This window comes from Pygocentrus nattereri, chromosome 8 (assembly GCF_015220715.1).
Source record: "Pygocentrus nattereri isolate fPygNat1 chromosome 8, fPygNat1.pri, whole genome shotgun sequence".
Classification (NCBI taxonomy): domain Eukaryota; kingdom Metazoa; phylum Chordata; class Actinopteri; order Characiformes; family Serrasalmidae; genus Pygocentrus; species Pygocentrus nattereri.
The window spans coordinates 20,907-43,399 of record NC_051218.1 but is presented as its reverse complement, the minus strand read 5'-3'; the positions used below and the strand labels follow the sequence as shown (position 1 = coordinate 43,399).

The following is a 22,493-nucleotide window of genomic DNA, read 5'->3' as shown; positions in this document are numbered from 1 at the left end:
TCCCATAATCATGGGTCTTTTAAAGTTCTGAGTCCCATAATCATGGGTCTTTTGACTTTCTCTGGGCCTCTGGGAGTTCTGAGTCCCATAATCATGGGTCTTTTGAATTTCTCTGGGCCTCTGGGAGTTCTGAGTCCCATAATCATGGGTCTTTTGAATTTCTCTGGGCCTCTGGGAGTTCTGAGTCCCATAATCATGGGTCTTTTGAATTTCTCTGGGCCTCTGGGAGTTCTGAGTCCCATAATCATGGGTTTTTTAAAGTTCTGAGTCCCATAATCATGGGTCTTTTGACTTTCTCTGGGCCTCGGGGAGTTCTGAGTCCCATAATCATGGGTCTTTTAAAGTTCTCTGGGCCTATGGGTGTTCTGACTCCCATAATCATGGGTCTTTTGAATTTCTCTGGGCCTCTGGGAGTTCTGGGTCCCATATTCATGGGTCTCTGGGTGTTCTTACTCCCATAACCCTAGGTCTTGGGTGTTCTGACTCCCATAACCCTGGGTCTTTCGAAGTTCCCTGGGTCTGTGGGTGTTCTGACTCCCATAGCCCTTGGTCTTTTGAAGTTCCCTGGGTCTGTGGGTGTTCTGACTCCCATAGCCCTGTGTCTTTTGGAGTTCTCTGGGTCTCTGGGAGTTCTGACTCCCATAAGCTTGGGTCTTTTGAAGTTCCCTGGCTCTGTGGGTGTTCTGACTCCCATAAGCCTGGGTCCTTTGGAGTTCCCTGGGTCTCTGGGAGTTCTGAGTCCCATAAGCATGGGTCTTTTGAAGTTCCCTGGGCCTCTGGGTGTTCTGACTCCGAAAAGCCTGGGTCTTTTGAAGTCCCCTGGTCTCTGGGTGTTCTGACTCCCATAAGCCTGGGTCTTTTGGAGTTCCCTGGGTCTCTGGGTGTTCTCACTCCCATAAGCATGGGTCTTTTGAAGTTCCCTGGGTCTGTGGGTGTTCTGACTCCCATAGCCCTGGGTCTTTTGGAGCTCCCTGGGTCTCTGGGTGTTCTCACTCCCATAAGCATGGGTCTCTGGGTGTTCCAACTCCCATAGCCCTGGGTCTTTCGAAGTTCCCTGGGTCTGTGGGTGTTCTGACTCCCATAAGCTTGGGTCTTTTGAATTTCCCGTGGTCTGTGGGTGTTCTGACTCCCATAGCCCTGTGTCCTTTGGAGTTCCCTGGGTCTCTGGGAGTTCTGACTCCCATAAGCTTGGGTCTTTTGAAGTTCCCTGGGTCTCTGGGTGTTCTGACTCCCATAAGCCGGGGTCTTTTGGAGTTCCCTGGGTCTCTGGGTGTTTTGAGTCCCATAAGCATGGGTCTTTTGAAGTTCCCTGGGCCTCTGGGGGTTCTGACTCCGATAAGCATGGGTCTTTTGGAGTTCCCTGGGTCTCTGGGTGTTCTCACTCCCATAAGCATGGGTCTCTGGGTGTTCCAACTCCCATAGCCCTGGGTCTTTTGGAGTTCCCTAGGTCTTCTGACTCCCATAGCCCTGGGTCTTTCGAAGTTCCCTGGGTCTCTGGGTGTTCTGACTCCCATAAGCATGGGTCTCTGGGTGTTCTGACTTTCATAAGCCTGGGTCTTTTGGAGCTCCCTGGGTCTCTGGGTGTTCTGACTCACATAAGCCTGGGTCTTTTGAAGTTCCCTTGGTCTCTGGGTGTTCTGACTCCCATAGCCCTGGGTCTTTTGGAGTTTCCTGGGTATCTCGGTGTTCTGACTCCCATAAGCCTGGGTCTTTTGAAATTCCCTGGGTCTGTGGATGTTCTGACTCCCATAGCCCTGTGTCTTTTGGAGTTCCCTGGGTCTCTGGGAGTTCTGACTCCCATAAGCTTGGGTCTTTTGAAGTTCCCTGGGTCGGTGGGTGTTCTGACTTCCATAAGCCTGGGTCTTTTGAAGTCACCAGGTCTCTGGGTGTTCTTACTCCCATAAGCATGGGTCTCTGGGTGTTCCAACTCCCATAGCCCTGGGTCTTTTGGAGTTCCCTGGGTCTTCTTACTCCCATAGCCCTGGGTCTTTTGGAGTTCCCTGGGTCTCTGGGAGTTCTGAGTCACATAAGCATGGGTCTCTGGGTGTTCTGACTCCCATAGCCCTGGGTCTTTTGGAGTTCCCTGGGTCTGTGGGTTTTCTGACTCCCATAAGCCTGGGTCTTTTGAAGTTCCCTGGGTCTCTGGGTGTTCTGACTCCCATAAGCTTGGCTCTTTTGAATTTCCCTGGGTTTGTGGATTTTCTGACTCCCATAGCCCTGTGTCTTTTGGAGTTCCCTGGGTCTCTGGGTGTTCTGACTCCCATAAGCCTGGGTTTTTTGGGAATCTACCCAGGGAGGTTAGAACAGAAGGGATGGTCTCATAGGTGAGATAAAATAGGAAGAGTTAGACTCGTAGATTAATTTACACTTTTATTTCTGGACTGTAAGAGAAAAAAACAGGAGGAGCATGACTCATTTGGAAAGAGAAAATCAATGCTCCTGTACCTGGAATCTCCAGCAGGAGCCGTTGTACTACAACTGTAGGTGAGAAAATAGAGTCATACAAAGACAGAACAAGCAGTTGGGTTATCCATGCCCCATCTGGAAAAACAGAATCAGTGGTCCTGTATCTGGAATCTCCAGCAGGAGGCGTTTCACTGCAACGGGAGGAGTATTAACCTTAACCACTCCTAGGCTTAACCTTAAGCTAACCCTAGGCTCTAAAACCTAGCCGTAACACCTAACCTTAACCTGACATTAACCTTCAACCCAAATCATTAACCCTAACCCTAACCTTCAACCCAAATCCTTAACCCTAACCCTAATCTTAACCTTAACCTAACCCTAATCTTAACCTTAACCTAACCCTAACCCTAACCCCAACGCTAATCTTAACCTTAACCTAACCCTAACCCCAACACTAATCTTAACCTTAACCTAACCCTAACCCTAAACCCAACCCTAATCTTTACCTTAACCTAACCCTAACCCTAATCTTTACCTTAACCTAACCCTAATCGGTTAGGGTTAGGGTTTAGGGTTAGGTTTAGGGTTAGGTTTAAAGTTCAGGGTTATAAACCCTGAGTATCCGATGCCCTCGAAGAAAATCAAGGGTCATCGTTGTGCACGGGCCAACCTCTTACAAACCATCAGGCTCAGAAATCATCTCATCAGGTCTCATGTCCACAACGGTGCTAAATCTCTCAGTAATTGGGTTTTGGGGTGTAGTATAAATTAAATTAATTTTATTACCTAAGATATGTTATGATTAAAGGAGTAAATGAAGAAATTTTAGGACACATCATCAGTAGTGTACCTCAGAGTCATCAGGTGTTTCAGCCTTTAAACACTATACACCTTCATCCGAGGCGGCCAGCCATAGGGTGATCATGCCCAGACTTGTGTCCCATGTCTAATTAAATTATTTTATTTATTAATTATTAACCTCTAGGTTATGGTTAGGGTAATAAAAATTAGGGGTTATAGTTAGAGTAATAAAAATTAGGGTTAATTAGTTATGGTTAGGGTAATAAAAATTAGGGTTAATTGGTTATGGTTAGGGTAAGGTTAAGGTTAGGGTTAAGATTTAGGTTTACGGTTAGTCTAAGGTTAAAATTAGGGTTAAAAATTAGGTTTAAGGTAGTCTACGGTTAAGGTTAAGTGTTAGGGTTGGGTTTTAGAGTCTAGGGTTAGCTTAAGGCTAAGCCTAGGAGTTAAGTCTAGGTTTACACCCCTCCCGTTGCAGTGGAACGGCTCCTGCTGGAGATTCCAGATACAGGACCACTGATTCTATTTTTCCAGATGGGTCATGGATAACCCAACTGCCTGTTCTAGCTTTATATGGCTCTATTTTCTCACCTACAGTTGTAGTAGAACGGCTCCTGCTGGAGATTACAGTTGCAGGAGCCTTGATTTTCCCTTTCCAAATGAGTCACGCTCCTTCTGTTTTTCTGTCCTACAGTACAGAAATAAACGTATAAATTAATCTATCAGTCTAAATCTCCCTATTTAATCTCACCTACAGCTGTAATGAAACAACTACTGCTGGAGATTCCAGGTGCAGGAGCATTGCTTCCCATTTTCCATGTGGGTAGCGGCTAACCCAGCTAATTGCCACTTCTTCATGTGCTGTTTTCTCCACTGTAGTTGCTGTGGAGCGGCCCCTGCTGGACACTCCAGGTACAGGCCCATTCATTTAATTATGCTCCTTTCCTATTTTTTTCTCTCTCCACTACAGTTGCCGTGGAGATTGCTTTATATGATTTAATGATTTATTAAAAAAAAAAAAAAATTCTCATTAAGATAATTGTATCTATATTTCTAAGTCTTTCTATTTTTTCTCTCTCCACTACAGTTGCCGTGGAGATTATTTTGTATAATTTAATGATTCCTATTTTTTCTCTCTCCACTACAGTTGCCGTGGAGATTATTTTATATAATTTAATGATTCCTATTTTTTCTCTCTCCACTACAGTTGCCATGGAGATTATTTTGTATAATTTAATGATTTATTTAAACATAATTATATTTATTTTTAATGTTTCTGACTGTTTTCACTAACAGTTACAGCGGGGCGGCTCCTGTTGGGCATTCGAAAAATGTTTACCACATAGAGCATAATTCTAATTATACCAGAGGGACAGAGACCAATAGCGAGAGTTAACTGCACCCAATGGATGACTACTAGTGGCACTGGCGAGTTGCACGGGCCTACCTCATACACGTCCCTGGTGGGTGAATTACGGGTGGCACTGGCGGGGTGCATCGGCCTACCTCGTGTACGTCCCTGGTGCGTGAATTACGGGTGGCACTTGCGTTGCATGGGTCTACCTCGTACATGACCTTGGTGGGTGAATTACGGGTGGCACTGGCGGGGTGCATCGGCCTACCTCGTGTACGTCCCTCGTGTGTGAACCACGGGTGGCACTGGCGAGTTGCACGGGCCTACCTCGTACACGTCCCTGGTGGGTGAATTACGGGTGACACTAGCGGGGTGCCCGGGCCCACCTCGTACATGTCCCTGGTGGGTTTACGGGTGGCCCTGGCGGGTGCACGGGCCTACCTCGTACATGTCCCTGGTGGGTGAATTACGGGTGACACTAGCGGGGTGCCCGGGCCTACCTCGTACATGTCCCTGGTGGGTGAATTACGGGTGGCACTGGCGGGGTGCACGGGCCTACCTCGTACACGTCCCTGGTAGGTGAATTATGGGTGGCACTGGCGGGGTATACGATGCCCTCAATAAGTCAAGGGTCATCGTTATGCACGGGCCTACCTCGTAGACGTCCCCAGTGGGTGACTACGGATGGCACTGGCTGAGTTGGGTTTAAAGTTCAGGGTTATAAACCCTGAGTATCCGATGCCCTCGAAGAAAATCAAGGGTCATCGTTGTGCACGGGCCGACCTCTTACAAACCATCAGGCTCAGAAATCATCTCATCAGGTCTCATGTCCACAACGGTGCTAAATCTCACTCAATAATTGGGTTTTGGGGTGTAGTATAAATTAAATTCATTTTATTGCCTAAGATATGTTATGATTAAAGGAGTAAATGAAGAAATTTTAGGACACATCATCAGTAGTGTACCTCGTAGGTGTATATATAGGAGTGGAGGAATATAAGGGAGTGAAGGTATGTAGATGTATATATGAGGTTGAGTGTATGTGAGGACAGCTGGTTCTGGGTCGGGGGATTGTTGTCCCCAGTCCTCTCCCGGCTGCTCCCCTGTGGTTGCTACTTCCCCCCCAGATGGGGGGCGACGGTTGGCCCGCTCCCCTGGGTGGTTGGGCTCCGGGGCGGCTCAAGGCCCCTCGGCGGGGATGGGGCCCTGCTGGGTGGTGGTTGGCTCTCGGGCGTATGAGGCGCTGGGTCTTTGCTGCTGCCTCGTGATGGGGAGGGGCATCCTGGGGGTGGCTCTGGTTCCTCTGGTTCCCCTGGACCTGCGCTCCATGGCTGGGGGGGGTGCTGTCCGGAGTCCCCCTCTCCCTTCCGCTGGGGTGGGCATGCAGGGGTCACTGGGAGATACGGCCCAGGGTCTCCACTGCTCCTGGGGGGGCCGCGGCGGGCGGGATTCCCTGGTCTTTCTCTGCCTTCCTCTGGCCTCTGGGGGGATGTTGTCGCAGCTTTCTGCCCTCGATATTGAGTGCATCTTGTGACAAATTTATACTGTACTGCACTCACAAACACACACACTCACATACACATACATCACAGTCATTTGTGTAGTATCTCCAAGTGCTGTACGTCTCAGGTACACTTTCTTCTCTTTTCTCAGGAGCAGCAGTTGGTGAACCATCGCCGTGGCATTTGCGCTGTTTTTTTATTTTTTTCTGCCCTTATGTTATTTCCCTTTTTTACCCCCCCCCCCCCCCCCCCCCCCCGCTTATCTCTCCTCTCCCTTCTTTACAGATTCCCCTGCCCTGTCAAGTCTGGCATGATGCTAACACATTTTCATTAAAATATCAAATGTATAAACAAAATGAAATCAAATCATTAAAAAATAAATAAAGAAAAAGAAACACTGACAAGATGAGCCTATAATCTATAGTGCTCATTTTGGAAAAGTAAATCTGTTTGGCACAGTAACGCAGTCTGACCATAATTCTGATTGCAAATCTGCCAGACAAGCCAGGCAAAAAAAAAAAAAAAAAAAAAAAAAAAAAATCAGTAGTGTACCTCAGAGTCATCAGGTGTTTCAGCCTTTAAACACTATACACCTTCATCCGAGGCGGCCAGCCATAGGGTGATCATGCCCAGGCTTGTGTCCCATGTCCAATTAAATTATTTTATTTATTAATTATTATTCTAAGTCTCTATCTAGTCATTTAAAAATGTGGAGTTGTTCCCATTGGTCTATTGGGAGGATTCGCATATTGGGAAAATTTGCATATTTTTCTTGAGAATCTACCGTCCTCTAAAGCTTTACTCATTTTAGTGTGGTTCTGGGTTTAATGCTGTTATTCTATGTACTCGATCCCCTCATCAGTTTCTCTGGGCCTCTGGGAGTTCTGAGTCCCATAATCATGGGTCTTTTAAAGTTCTGAGTCCCATAATCATGGGTCTTTTGACTTTCTCTGGGCCTCTGGGAGTTCTGAGTCCCATAATCATGGGTCTTTTGAATTTCTCTGGGCCTCTGGGAGTTCTGAGTCCCATAATCATGGGTCTTTTGAATTTCTCTGGGCCTCTGGGAGTTCTGAGTCCCATAATCATGGGTCTTTTGAATTTCTCTGGGCCTCTGGGAGTTCTGAGTCCCATAATCATGGGTTTTTTAAAGTTCTGAGACCCATAATCATGGGTCTTTTGACTTTCTCTGGGCCTCGGGGAGTTCTGAGTCCCATAATCATGGGTCTTTTAAAGTTCTCTGGGCCTATGGGTGTTCTGACTCCCATAATCATGGGTCTTTTGAATTTCTCTGGGCCTCTGGGAGTTCTGGGTCCCATATTCATGGGTCTCTGGGTGTTCTTACTCCCATAACCCTAGGTCTTGGGTGTTCTGACTCCCATAACCCTGGGTCTTTCGAAGTTCCCTGGGTCTGTGGGTGTTCTGACTCCCATAGCCCTTGGTCTTTTGAAGTTCCCTGGGTCTGTGGGTGTTCTGACTCCCATAGCCCTGTGTCTTTTGGAGTTCTCTGGGTCTCTGGGAGTTCTGACTCCCATAAGCTTGGGTCTTTTGAAGTTCCCTGGCTCTGTGGGTGTTCTGACTCCCATAAGCCTGGGTCCTTTGGAGTTCCCTGGGTCTCTGGGAGTTCTGAGTCCCATAAGCATGGGTCTTTTGAAGTTCCCTGGGCCTCTGGGTGTTCTGACTCCGAAAAGCCTGGGTCTTTTGAAGTCCCCTGGTCTCTGGGTGTTCTGACTCCCATAAGCCTGGGTCTTTTGGAGTTCCCTGGGTCTCTGGGTGTTCTCACTCCCATAAGCATGGGTCTTTTAACGTTCCCTGGGCCTATGGGTGTTCTGACTCCCATAGCCCTGGGTCTTTTGGAGCTCCCTGGGTCTCTGGGTGTTCTCACTCCCATAAGCATGGGTCTCTGGGTGTTCCAACTCCCATAGCCCTGGGTCTTTCGAAGTTCCCTGGGTCTGTGGGTGTTCTGACTCCCATAAGCTTGGGTCTTTTGAATTTCCCGTGGTCTGTGGGTGTTCTGACTCCCATAGCCCTGTGTCCTTTGGAGTTCCCTGGGTCTCTGGGAGTTCTGACTCCCATAAGCTTGGGTCTTTTGAAGTTCCCTGGGTCTCTGGGTGTTCTGACTCCCATAAGCCGGGGTCTTTTGGAGTTCCCTGGGTCTCTGGGTGTTCTGAGTCCCATAAGCATGGGTCTTTTGAAGTTCCCTGGGCCTCTGGGGGTTCTGACTCCGATAAGCATGGGTCTTTTGGAGTTCCCTGGGTCTCTGGGTGTTCTCACTCCCATAAGCATGGGTCTCTGGGTGTTCCAACTCCCATAGCCCTGGGTCTTTTGGAGTTCCCTAGGTCTTCTGACTCCCATAGCCCTGGGTCTTTCGAAGTTCCCTGGGTCTCTGGGTGTTCTGACTCCCATAAGCATGGGTCTCTGGGTGTTCTGACTTTCATAAGCCTGGGTCTTTTGGAGCTCCCTGGGTCTCTGGGTGTTCTGACTCACATAAGCCTGGGTCTTTTGAAGTTCCCTTGGTCTCTGGGTGTTCTGACTCCCATAGCCCTGGGTCTTTTGGAGTTTCCTGGGTATCTCGGTGTTCTGACTCCCATAAGCCTGGGTCTTTTGAAATTCCCTGGGTCTGTGGATGTTCTGACTCCCATAGCCCTGTGTCTTTTGGAGTTCCCTGGGTCTCTGGGAGTTCTGACTCCCATAAGCTTGGGTCTTTTGAAGTTCCCTGGGTCGGTGGGTGTTCTGACTTCCATAAGCCTGGGTCTTTTGAAGTCACCAGGTCTCTGGGTGTTCTTACTCCCATAAGCATGGGTCTCTGGGTGTTCCAACTCCCATAGCCCTGGGTCTTTTGGAGTTCCCTGGGTCTTCTTACTCCCATAGCCCTGGGTCTTTTGGAGTTCCCTGGGTCTCTGGGAGTTCTGAGTCACATAAGCATGGGTCTCTGGGTGTTCTGACTCCCATAGCCCTGGGTCTTTTGGAGTTCCCTGGGTCTCTGGGTGTTCTGACTCCCATAAGCCTGGGTCTTTTGAAGTTCCCTGGGTCTCTGGGTGTTCTGACTCCCATAAGCTTGGCTCTTTTGAATTTCCCTGGGTTTGTGGATTTTCTGACTCCCATAGCCCTGTGTCTTTTGGAGTTCCCTGGGTCTCTGGGTGTTCTGACTCCCATAAGCCTGGGTTTTTTGGGAATCTACCCAGGGAGGTTAGAACAGAAGGGATGGTCTCATAGGTGAGATAAAATAGGAAGAGTTAGACTCGTAGATTAATTTACACTTTTATTTCTGGACTGTAAGAGAAAAAAACAGGAGGAGCATGACTCATTTGGAAAGAGAAAATCAATGCTCCTGTACCTGGAATCTCCAGCAGGAGCCGTTGTACTACAACTGTAGGTGAGAAAATAGAGTCATACAAAGACAGAACAAGCAGTTGGGTTATCCATGCCCCATCTGGAAAAACAGAATCAGTGGTCCTGTATCTGGAATCTCCAGCAGGAGGCGTTTCACTGCAACGGGAGGAGTATTAACCTTAACCACTCCTAGGCTTAACCTTAAGCTAACCCTAGGCTCTAAAACCTAGCCGTAACACCTAACCTTAACCTGACATTAACCTTCAACCCAAATCATTAACCCTAACCCTAACCTTCAACCCAAATCCTTAACCCTAACCCTAATCTTAACCTTAACCTAACCCTAATCTTAACCTTAACCTAACCCTAACCCTAACCCCAACGCTAATCTTAACCTTAACCTAACCCTAACCCCAACACTAATCTTAACCTTAACCTAACCCTAACCCTAAACCCAACCCTAATCTTTACCTTAACCTAACCCTAACCCTAATCTTTACCTTAACCTAACCCTAATCGGTTAGGGTTAGGGTTTAGGGTTAGGTTTAGGGTTAGGTTTAAAGTTCAGGGTTATAAACCCTGAGTATCCGATGCCCTCGAAGAAAATCAAGGGTCATCGTTGTGCACGGGCCAACCTCTTACAAACCATCAGGCTCAGAAATCATCTCATCAGGTCTCATGTCCACAACGGTGCTAAATCTCTCAGTAATTGGGTTTTGGGGTGTAGTATAAATTAAATTAATTTTATTACCTAAGATATGTTATGATTAAAGGAGTAAATGAAGAAATTTTAGGACACATCATCAGTAGTGTACCTCAGAGTCATCAGGTGTTTCAGCCTTTAAACACTATACACCTTCATCCGAGGCGGCCAGCCATAGGGTGATCATGCCCAGACTTGTGTCCCATGTCTAATTAAATTATTTTATTTATTAATTATTAACCTCTAGGTTATGGTTAGGGTAATAAAAATTAGGGGTTATAGTTAGAGTAATAAAAATTAGGGTTAATTAGTTATGGTTAGGGTAATAAAAATTAGGGTTAATTGGTTATGGTTAGGGTAAGGTTAAGGTTAGGGTTAAGATTTAGGTTTACGGTTAGTCTAAGGTTAAAATTAGGGTTAAAAATTAGGTTTAAGGTAGTCTACGGTTAAGGTTAAGTGTTAGGGTTGGGTTTTAGAGTCTAGGGTTAGCTTAAGGCTAAGCCTAGGAGTTAAGTCTAGGTTTACACCCCTCCCGTTGCAGTGGAACGGCTCCTGCTGGAGATTCCAGATACAGGACCACTGATTCTATTTTTCCAGATGGGTCATGGATAACCCAACTGCCTGTTCTAGCTTTATATGGCTCTATTTTCTCACCTACAGTTGTAGTAGAACGGCTCCTGCTGGAGATTACAGTTGCAGGAGCCTTGATTTTCCCCTTCCAAATGAGTCACGCTCCTTCTGTTTTTCTGTCCTACAGTACAGAAATAAACGTATAAATTAATCTATCAGTCTAAATCTCCCTATTTAATCTCACCTACAGCTGTAATGAAACAACTACTGCTGGAGATTCCAGGTGCAGGAGCATTGCTTCCCATTTTCCATGTGGGTAGCGGCTAACCCAGCTAATTGCCACTTCTTCATGTGCTGTTTTCTCCACTGTAGTTGCTGTGGAGCGGCCCCTGCTGGACACTCCAGGTACAGGCCCATTCATTTAATTATGCTCCTTTCCTATTTTTTTCTCTCTCCACTACAGTTGCCGTGGAGATTGCTTTATATGATTTAATGATTTATTAAAAAAAAAAAAAATTCTCATTAAGATAATTGTATCTATATTTCTAAGTCTTTCTATTTTTTCTCTCTCCACTACAGTTGCCGTGGAGATTATTTTATATAATTTAATGATTCCTATTTTTTCTCTCTCCACTACAGTTGCCATGGAGATTATTTTGTATAATTTAATGATTTATTTAAACATAATTATATTTATTTTTAATGTTTCTGACTGTTTTCACTAACAGTTACAGCGGGGCGGCTCCTGTTGGGCATTCGAAAAATGTTTACCACATAGAGCATAATTCTAATTATACCAGAGGGACAGAGACCAATAGCGAGAGTTAACTGCACCCAATGGATGACTACTAGTGGCACTGGCGAGTTGCACGGGCCTACCTCATACACGTCCCTGGTGGGTGAATTACGGGTGGCACTGGCGGGGTGCATCGGCCTACCTCGTGTACGTCCCTCGTGTGTGAACCACGGGTGGCACTTGCGGTGCATGGGTCTACCTCGTACATGTCCCTGGTGGGTGAATTACGGGTGGCACTGGCGGGGTGCATCGGCCTACCTCGTGTACGTCCCTCGTGTGTGAACCACGGGTGGCACTTGCGGTGCATGGGTCTACCTCGTACACGTCCCTGGTGGGTGAATTACGGGTGACACTAGCGGGGTGCCCGGGCCCACCTCGTACATGTCCCTGGTGGGTTTACGGGTGGCCCTGGCTGGTGGGTGAATTACGGGTGACACTAGCGGGGTGCCCGGGCCTACCTCGTACATGTCCCTGGTGGGTGAATTACGGGTGGCACTGGCGGGGTGCACGGGCCTACCTCGTACACGTCCCTGGTAGGTGAATTATGGGTGGCACTGGCGGGGTATACGATGCCCTCAATAAGTCAAGGGTCATCGTTATGCACGGGCCTACCTCGTAGACGTCCCCAGTGGGTGACTACGGATGGCACTGGCTGAGTTGGGTTTAAAGTTCAGGGTTATAAACCCTGAGTATCCGATGCCCTCGAAGAAAATCAAGGGTCATCGTTGTGCACGGGCCGACCTCTTACAAACCATCAGGCTCAGAAATCATCTCATCAGGTCTCATGTCCACAACGGTGCTAAATCTCACTCAATAATTGGGTTTTGGGGTGTAGTATAAATTAAATTCATTTTATTGCCTAAGATATGTTATGATTAAAGGAGTAAATGAAGAAATTTTAGGACACATCATCAGTAGTGTACCTCGTAGGTGTATATATAGGAGTGGAGGAATATAAGGGAGTGAAGGTATGTAGATGTATATATGAGGTTGAGTGTATGTGAGGACAGCTGGTTCTGGGTCGGGGGATTGTTGTCCCCAGTCCTCTCCCGGCTGCTCCCCTGTGGTTGCTACTTCCCCCCCAGATGGGGGGCGACGGTTGGCCCGCTCCCCTGGGTGGTTGGGCTCCGGGGCGGCTCAAGGCCCCTCGGCGGGGATGGGGCCCTGCTGGGTGGTGGTTGGCTCTCGGGCGTATGAGGCGCTGGGTCTTTGCTGCTGCCTCGTGATGGGGAGGGGCATCCTGGGGGTGGCTCTGGTTCCTCTGGTTCCCCTGGACCTGCGCTCCATGGCTGGGGGGGGTGCTGTCCGGAGTCCCCCTCTCCCTTCCGCTGGGGTGGGCATGCAGGGGTCACTGGGAGATACGGCCCAGGGTCTCCACTGCTCCTGGGGGGGCCGCGGCGGGCGGGATTCCCTGGTCTTTCTCTGCCTTCCTCTGGCCTCTGGGGGGATGTTGTCGCAGCTTTCTGCCCTCGATATTGAGTGCATCTTGTGACAAATTTATACTGTACTGCACTCACAAACACACACACTCACATACACATACATCACAGTCATTTGTGTAGTATCTCCAAGTGCTGTACGTCTCAGGTACACTTTCTTCTCTTTTCTCAGGAGCAGCAGTTGGTGAACCATCGCCGTGGCATTTGCGCTGTGTGTTTATTTTTTTCTGCCCTTATGTTATTTCCCTTTTTTACCCCCCCCCCCCCCCCCCCCCCCCGCGTATCTCTCCTCTCCCTTCTTTACAGATTCCCCTGCCCTGTCAAGTCTGGCATGATGCTAACACATTTTCATTAAAATATCAAATGTATAAACAAAATGAAATCAAATCATTAAAAAATAAATAAAGAAAAAGAAACACTGACAAGATGAGCCTATAATCTATAGTGCTCATTTTGGAAAAGTAAATCTGTTTGGCACAGTAACGCAGTCTGACCATAATTCTGATTGCAAATCTGCCAGACAAGCCAGGCAAAAAAAAAAAAAAAAAAAAAAAAAAAAAAAATCAGTAGTGTACCTCAGAGTCATCAGGTGTTTCAGCCTTTAAACACTATACACCTTCATCCGAGGCGGCCAGCCATAGGGTGATCATGCCCAGGCTTGTGTCCCATGTCCAATTAAATTATTTTATTTATTAATTATTATTCTAAGTCTCTATCTAGTCATTTAAAAATGTGGAGTTGTTCCCATTGGTCTATTGGGAGGATTCGCATATTGGGAAAATTTGCATATTTTTCTTGAGAATCTACCGTCCTCTAAAGCTTTACTCATTTTAGTGTGGTTCTGGGTTTAATGCTGTTATTCTATGTACTCGATCCCCTCATCAGGGGATCACCCACTACGGTCTCCCAAAGGGACGAACGCCGGGCTCCCGAACTCGTGTTCTGTAGTTTGGGGTCCATCCATGGTTAAAGTCGGGGGGCCCATTGTTGGGGTCTGGTTTTATAGGTTAGGGATTAGATTGAAAGTTTTAGGGTTAGGTTAGCGTGTGTTGTGTAGTGCAGTGTGTTGTGCGCTACATGTGTGTGGTGGTGTGTTGTGCAGTGCGTTGTGTGTGTTGTGCACTGCATGTTGTGTGTGCAATGTGGTGCTGTGTGTAGTGCGCTGTGTGTGTTGTGCACTGCATGTTGTGTGTGCCATGTGGTGCAGTGTATGTTGTGAGGTGTAGTGTGGTGCGTGTAGTGTGCTTTGTGTGGTGTGTTGTGAAGTGCGGTGTGTGTTGTGCGGTGTGTAGTGGTGCAGTGCGCGGTGTGTGTGCTGTGTGTTTGTTCGCAGTGTGTGTTGTGCACTGCATGTTGTGTGTGCAATGTGGTGCAGTGTATGTTGTGAGGTGTAGTATGGTGTCTGTAGTGCGCTGTGTGTGTTGTGCACTGCATGTTGTTTGTGCAATGTGGTGTAGTGTGTGTTGTGAAGTGTAGTGTGGTGCGTGTAGTGTGCTTTGTGTGGTGTGTTGTGAAGTGCGGTGTGTGTTGTGCGGTGTGTAGTGGTGCAGTGCGCGGTGTGTGTGCTGTGTGTTTGTGCGCAGTGTGTAGTGCAGTGTGTGTTGTGCATTACATGTGTGTGGTGGTGTGTTGTACAGTGCATTGTGTGTGTGTTGTGCACTGCATGTTGTGTGTGCAATGTAGTGCTGTGTGTAGTGCGCTGTGTGTGTTGTGTACTGCATGTTGTTTGGGCAATGTGGTGCAGTGTGTGTTGTGAGGTGTAGTATGGTGTGTGTAGTGCGCTGTGTGTGTTGTGCACTGTATGTTGTTTGGGCAATGTGGTGCAGTGTGTGTTGTGAGGTGTAGTGTGGTGCGTGTAGTGCGCTGTGTGTGGTACGTTGTGAAGTGCGGTGTGTGTTGTGTGGTGTGTAGTGGTGCAGTGCACTGTATGTGTGCTGTGTGAGCCGTGTGTATAGTGCGCTGTGTGTGGTGTGTTGTGAAGTGCAGTGTGTGTTGCGGGGTGTGTTGTGGTGCAGTGTGTGTTGTAGTGTGGTGTGTTGTGTGGTGCAGTGCGCTGTATGTGCCACGTGTGTGCTGTGAAGTGCAGTGTTTGTTGTGCAGTGTGCTGTGGTGTAGTGTGTGTTGTAGTGTGGTGTGTTTCGTTTAGTATTTTAGTGTTTTTAGTCTAGGTGTTAGATAGTAGATGAACAGAGTTATGATTGTGTAGGGGCTGTATTTTAGTGTCTGATGAGTTTTAGGGAGTATAGTTTAGTGTCTGATGAGTTTTAGGGAGTATGGATTAGTGTCTGATGAGTTTTAGGGAGTATGGTTTAGTGTCTGATGAGTTTTAGGGAGTATGGTTTAGTGTCTGATGAGTTTTAGGGAGTATGGTTTAGTGTCTGATGCGTTTTAGGGAGTATGGTTTAGGTTTTATGAGTTTAGGGAGTATGGTTTAGTGTTTTATGAGTTTAGGGAGTATGGTTTATTGTCTATGAGGTTTAGGGAGTATGGTTTAGTGTCTGATGAGTTTTAGGGAGTATGGTTTAGTGTCTGATGAGTTTTAGGGAGTATAGTTTAGTGTCTGATGAGTTTTAGGGAGTATGGTTTAGTGTCTGATGAGTTTAGGGAGTATGGTTTAGTGTTTTATGAGTTTAGGGAGTATGGTTTAGTGTCTGATGAGTTTTAGGGAGTATGGTTTAGTGTCTGATGAGTTTTAGGGAGTATGGTTTAGTGTCTGATGAGTTTTAGGGAGTATGGTTTAGGTTTTATGAGTTTAGGGAGTATGGTTTAGTGTTTTATGAGTTTAGGGAGTATGGTTTAGTGTCTTATGAGGTTTAGGGAGTATGGTTTAGTGTCTTATGAGTTTTAGGGAGTATGGTTTAGTGTCTGATGAGTTTTAGGGAGTATGGTTTAGTGTCTGATGAGTTTTAGGGAGTATGGTTTAGTGTCTGATGAGTTTTAGGGAGTATGGTTTAGTGTCTGATGAGTTTTAGGGAGTATGGTTTAGTGTCTGATGAGTTGTAGGGAGTATGGTTTAGGTTTTATGAGTTTAGGGAGTATGGTTTAGTGTTTTATGAGTTTAGGGAGTATGGTTTAGTGTCTATGAGGTTTAGGGAGTATGGTTTAGTGTCTATGAGGTTTAGGGAGTATGGTTTAGTGTCTTATGAGTTTTAGGGAGTATGGTTTAGTGTTTTATGAGTTTAGGGAGTATGGTTTAGTGTTTTATGAGTTTAGGGAGTATGGTTTAGTGTTTTATGAGTTTAGGGAGTATGGTTTAGTGTTTTATGAGTTTAGGGAGTATGGTTTAGTGTTTTATGAGTTTAGGGAGTATGGTTTAGTGTTTATGAGTTTAGGGAGTATGGTTTAGTGTTTATAGGTTTTGGGGAGTATGGTTTAGTGTTTTATGAGTTTAGGGAGTATGGTTTAGTGTTTATGGGTTTTGGGGAGTATGGTTTAGTGTTTATGGGTTTTGGGGAGTATGGTTTAGGGTTAGGGTTAGGGTTTAGGGTTAGGGTTTAGGGTTAGGGTTTAGGGTTAGGGTTAGGGTTAGGGTTAGGGTTTAGGGTTAGGGTTAGGGTTAGGTTTAAAGTTCAGGGTTCTAAATCCTGAGTATCCGATGCCCTCGAAAAAAATCAGGGGTCATCGTTATGCACGGGCCGACCTCTTACAAACCATCAGGCTCAGAAATCATCTCATACGGTCTCATGTCCACAACGGTGCTAAATCACACTCAGTAATTGGGTTTTGGGGTGTAGTATAAATTAAATTAATTTTATTACCTAAAATATGTTATGATTAAAAGAGTAAATGAAGAAATTTTAGGACACATCATCAGTAGTGTACCTCAGAGTCATCAGGTGTTTCAGCCTTTAAACACTATACACCTTCATCCGAGGCGGCCAGCCATAGGGTGATCATGCCCAGGCTTGTGTCCCATGTCCAATTAAATTATTTTATTTATTAATTATTAACCTCTAGGTTATGGTTAGGGTAATAAAAATTAGGGTTAATTGGTTATAGTTAGGGTAATAAAAATTAGGGTTAATTAGTTATAGTTAGGGTAATAAAAATTAGGGTTAATTGGTTATATTTAGGGTAATAAAAATTAGAGTTAATTGGTTACAGTTAGGGTAATAAAAATTAGGGTTAATTAGTTATAGTTAGGGTAATAAAAATTAGGGTTAATTGGTTATGGTTAGGGTGAGGTTAAGGTTAGGGTTAAGATTTAGGTTTATGGTTAGTCTAAAGTTAAAATTTGGGTTAAAGATTAGGTTTAAGGTAGTCTACGGTTAAGGTTAGGTGTTAGGGTTGGGTTTTAGAGTCTAGGGTTAGCTTAAGGCTAAGCCTAGGAGTTAAGTCTAGGTTTACACCCCTCCCGTTGCAGTGGAACGGCTCTTGCTGGAGATTCCAGATACAGGACCACTGATTCTATTTTTCCAGATGGGTCATGGATAACCCAACTGCCTGTTCTAGCTTTATATGGCTCTATTTTCTCACCTACAGTTGTAGTAGAACGGCTCCTGCTGGAGATTACAGTTGCAGGAGCCTTGGTTTTCCCTTTCCAAATGAATCACGCTCCTTCTGTTTTTCTGTCCTACAGTACAGAAATAAAAGTATAAATTAATCTATCAGTCTAAATCTCCCTATTTAATCTCACCTACAGCTGTAGTGAAGCAACTCCTGCTGGAGATTCCAGGTGCAGGAGCATTGCTTCCCGTTTTCCATGTGGGTAGCGGCTAACCCAGCTAATTGCCACTTCTTCATGTACTGTTTTCTCCACTGCAGTTGCTGTGGAGCGGCCCCTGCTGGACATTCCAGGTACAGGCCCAGTCATTTAATTATGCTTCTTTCCTATTTTTTCCTCTCCACTACAGTTGCCGTGGAGATTGGTTTATATGATTTAATGATTTAAAAAAAATACTCATTAAAATAATTATATCTATATTTCTAAGTCTTTCTATTTTTTCTCTCTCCACTACAGTTGCCGTGGAGATTATTTGTGTATAATTTAATGATTCCTATTTTTTCTCTCTCCACTACAGTTGCCGTGGAGATTATTTTGTATAATTTAATGATTCCTATTTTTTCTCTCTCCACTACAGTTGCCGTGGAGGTTATTTTGTGTAATTTAATAATTCCTATTTTTTCTCTCTCCACTACAGTTGCCGTGGAGATTATTTTGTGTAATTTAATAATTCCTATTTTTTCTCTCTCCACTACAGTTGCCGTGGAGATTATTTTGTATAATTTAATGATTTATTTAAACATAATTATATTTATTTTTAATGTTTCTGACTGTTCTCACTAATAGTTACAGCGGAGCGGCTCCTGTTGGGGATTCAAAAAATGTTCACCACATAGAGCATCATTCTAATTATACCAGAGGGACAGAGACCAATAGTGAGAGCTAACTGTAGCCAGTGGATGACTACTGGTGGCACTGGCATGGTGCACGGGCCTACCTCATACACGTCCCAGGTGGGTGAATTACGGGTGGCACTGGCGGGGTGCATCGGCCTACCTCGTGTACGTCCCTAGTGAGTGAAACACGGGTGGCACTGGCGGTGCGCGGGCCTACTCGTGTATGTCCCTACTGAGTGAACTATGAGTGGCACTGGCGAGTTGCACAGTCCTACCTCGTACATGACCCTGGTGAGTGAATTACGGGTGGTACTGGCAAGGGTGCCCGGCCCCACCCCGCACATGTCCCTGGTGGGTTTACGGGGTGGCCCAGGCTGGGTGCACGGGCCTACCTCGTGTACGTCCCCAGTGGGTGAACCACGGGTGGCACTGGCGGTGCGCGGGCCTCCTCATGTACGTCCCTAGTGGGTGAACTATGAGTGGCACTGGCGAGTTGCACAGTCCCACCTCGTACATGACCCTGGTGAGTGAATTACGGGTGGTACTGGCAAGGGTGCCTGGCCCCACCCCGCACATGTCCCTGGTGGGTTTACGGGGTGGCCCAGGCTGGGTGCACGGGCCTACCTCGTGTACGTCCCCAGTGGGTGAACCACGGGTGGCACTGGCGGTGCGCGGGCCTCCTCATGTACGTCCCTAGTGGGTGAACTACGAGTGGCACTGGCAAGGTGCCCGGGCCCACCTCGTACATGTCCCTGGTGGGTTTACGGGTGGCCCTGGCGGGGTGCACGGGCCTACCTCGCACACGTCCCTGGTAAGTGAATTATGGGTGGCACTGGCGGGGTATACGATGCCCTCAATAAATCAAGGGTCATCGTTATGCACGGGCCTACCTCGTAGACGCCCCCAGTGGGTGCCTACGGATGGCACTGGCTGAGTTGGGTTTAAAGTTTAGGGTTCTAAACCCTGAGTATCCGATGCCCTCGAAAAAAATCAGGGGTCATCGTTATGCACGGGCCGACCTCTTACAAACCATCAGGCTCAGAAATCATCTCATACGGTCTCATGTCCACAACGGTGCTAAATCACACTCAGTAATTGGGTTTTGGGGTGTAGTATAAATTAAATTAATTTTATTACCTAAAATATGTTATGATTAAAAGAGTAAATGAAGAAATTTTAGGACACATCATCAGTAGTGTACCTCAGAGTCATCAGGTGTTTCAGCCTTTAAACACTATACACCTTCATCCGAGGCGGCCAGCCATAGGGTGATCATGCCCAGGCTTGTGTCCCATGTCCAATTAAATTATTTTATTTATTAATTATTAACCTCTAGGTTATGGTTAGGGTAATAAAAATTAGGGTTAATTGGTTATAGTTAGGGTAATAAAAATTAGGGTTAATTAGTTATAGTTAGGGTAATAAAAATTAGGGTTAATTGGTTATATTTAGGGTAATAAAAATTAGAGTTAATTGGTTACAGTTAGGGTAATAAAAATTAGGGTTAATTAGTTATAGTTAGGGTAATAAAAATTAGGGTTAATTGGTTATGGTTAGGGTGAGGTTAAGGTTAAGATTTAGGTTTATGGTTAGTCTAAAGTTAAAATTTGGGTTAAAGATTAGGTTTAAGGTAGTCTACGGTTAAGGTTAGGTGTTAGGGTTAGGGTTTAGGGTTAGGGTTTAGGGTTAGGGTTAGGGTTAGAGAACATACAATGACTTCCCCCATCAACTGTCCTCAACAGCCGTGGTTAGATAGGAAGATCAAGGGTATTGCACGGGCCACCGCTTGTTAAGTCACGCCATCGGGCCTTTCAGTTCCTCCGTCTGTGGATGAATCTCCTTTTGTTTGTTGGAAAACTTTTTTTTATTTATAATTGTATTCGGGCTAAGTTATCTTTGATTCTTCTAACTGCTTTGCGAGGCAAAGAACAAAAAGGTGAAGAGAGGAGTGCACCACTAGACTGAGCAGGGCACCCTCGAGGCCTGACTTGGCCTATGTTTTTCACCCATTCATTCTCCTTCCCACAACTGCAAGTCAGAGAACGAACAGGTGTGAGATAAAATATTAAGAAATTTTAGGACCCATTATCATTAGCACACCTCCTAGTAGTCTGGTAGTTTAGGTTTTTTTTAATTTACTAAGAGAATTATTCCTTATATATGGATAAATTAGAGTTGTATTTATATTTGATTCTTCTAACTGCTTCGCGAGGCAAAGAACAAAGAGGTGAAGAGAAGTGTGCGCCACTAGACTGAGCAGGGCACCCTCGAGGCCTGATTTGGCCTATGTTTTTCACCTATTCATTCTCCTTCCCACAACGGCAAGTCAGAGAATGAACAGGTGTGAGATAATATATTTAAGAAATTTTTAGGACACATTATCATTAGGGCACCTACTAGTAGTCTGGTATTTTAGGTTTTTTAATTTACTAAGAGAATTATTCCTTATATATGGATAAATTAGAGTTGTATTTATATTTGATTCTTCTAACTGCTTCGCGAGGCAAAGAACAAAGAGGTGAAGAGAGAAGTGCGCCACTAGACTGAGCAGGGCACCCTCGAGGCCTGATTTGGCCTATGTTTTTCACCCATTCATTCTCCTTCCCACAACGGCAAGTCAGAGAACGAACAGGTGTGAGATAATACATTAAGACATTTTAGGACACATTATCGTTAGCTTACCTACTAATCGCCTGGTATTTTAGTTTTTCTTATTATTAAAAATATCTAAGAGAATTATTCCTTATATGTGGATAAATTAGAGTACAGAAATAGTAGATTAAGAAATTTTAGGACACATCATCAGTAGTGTACCTCAGAGTCATCAGGTGTTTCGGCCTTTAAACCCTATACACCTTCGTCCGAGGCGGCCAGCCATAGGTTGATCATGCCTAGGCTTGTGTCCCATGTCCAATTTAGTTATTTATCCTTTAGAAAGTAATTAGTTTCCTTTTTATTATTGTCATTATCACTGTTATTGTTATTAATATAATTAGGAGACTGGGCGCTCATTTAAGGTCTGTATGCCCCAGACCACCGTCCCTGCGTGCTGTCCTAGTGGACCCAGGGGGGCTGAATACTTACCTCCTGCCCAACTGACCCTTTGTTAGCACCGCTAGGTTACCCAGGTCAGCCAGACAGGCCTTTAGGCCCACCCTGGCATACACCAGAGCTCGGAATCCAAAGACCAAAGGCCCAGGGCCAGCCGCGAACCGATCACTGCCTCCCAGGACCCTCAGAATTGGAAACCGTGCCGCAATCACCCGTTGCCAGGTGATCGACTCCAAGCCCCGGGAAGGTAGGTACCGTGCAATACGTCACCCTCCAGACAGTCTTGGGCGGAGATCCAAGCCGGCGGATAACTTCCCTTTGAATTCCAGGCTGGTGTTAGCCAACACTGAAATTTTTCTGGGAAGATACCAAGCTTCTACCGCTTTGGCTCTCCTGTTTGGGGTTGTACACCAATGGCGGACTCATCCCTTACCTTTAAAGATGTAGGATGAGTCAAGCTTCTACCATCAGCGCTCCCCCCCCTAAATGTATTGTGGTTTTGGTAAGCCTAGTCTATCTTAGCAGTAGTAAATTCCATCGGGGTGAATGCGTATGGTTTTATGATGTAGTATTGTTGGGAAAAGTGTGTAGTTTTATTAGCAAAAAGTTCTACGTCTCTATCTAATTTTGTTTAAAAGTTATTAACATTTAAAGATGTGAAGTTGTTCCTCATTTGCATATTGGGAGAATTCGCCTATTTGGGGGAATTTTGGTATGTTTTCATAGGTTCTAAGTCTCTATCTAATCATTTAAGGATGTGGAGTTGTTGCCATTGGTCTATTGGAAGGATTCGCATATTGGGAAAATTTGCATATTTTTCTTGAGAATCTACCGTCCTCTAAAGCTTTACTCATTTTAGTGTGGTTCTGGGTTTAATGCTGTATTCTATGTACTCGATCCCCTCTTCAGGGGATCACTCACTCTGTTCTCCCTAAAGGGACGAACGCCGGGCTCCCGAACTCGTGTTCTGTAGTTTGGGGTCCATCTATGGTTAAAGTCGGGGGGCCCGTTGTTGGGTCCCCTGACTACAGATTGGGTGGGGTCTGGTTTTATAGGTTAGGGATTAGATTGAAAGTTTTAGGGTTAGGTTAGCTAATGCAGTGTGTGCAGTGTGCTGCATGTGTGTGCCGTGTGTGTTGTGAGGTGTAGTGTGGTGTGTGGTGCGCTGTATGTGGTGTGCTGTGAAGTGCAGTGTGTGTTG

At 45.8% G+C, this 22,493-nt stretch overlaps 1 long non-coding RNA gene across 1 annotated transcript; it reads right to left on the bottom strand.

Annotated features, from left to right (window-relative positions):
- Positions 1–10,714: 10,714 nt before the first annotated feature.
- LOC119263814 lies at positions 10,715–17,728 on the bottom strand. Its single transcript, XR_005130541.1, has 3 exons — positions 17,538–17,728; positions 17,378–17,474; positions 10,715–10,847 (listed from the first exon to the last, which is right to left on the bottom strand). It is a non-coding gene; the product is annotated as an uncharacterized LOC119263814 (long non-coding RNA).
- Between the last annotated feature and the right edge of the window lie 4,765 nt (positions 17,729–22,493).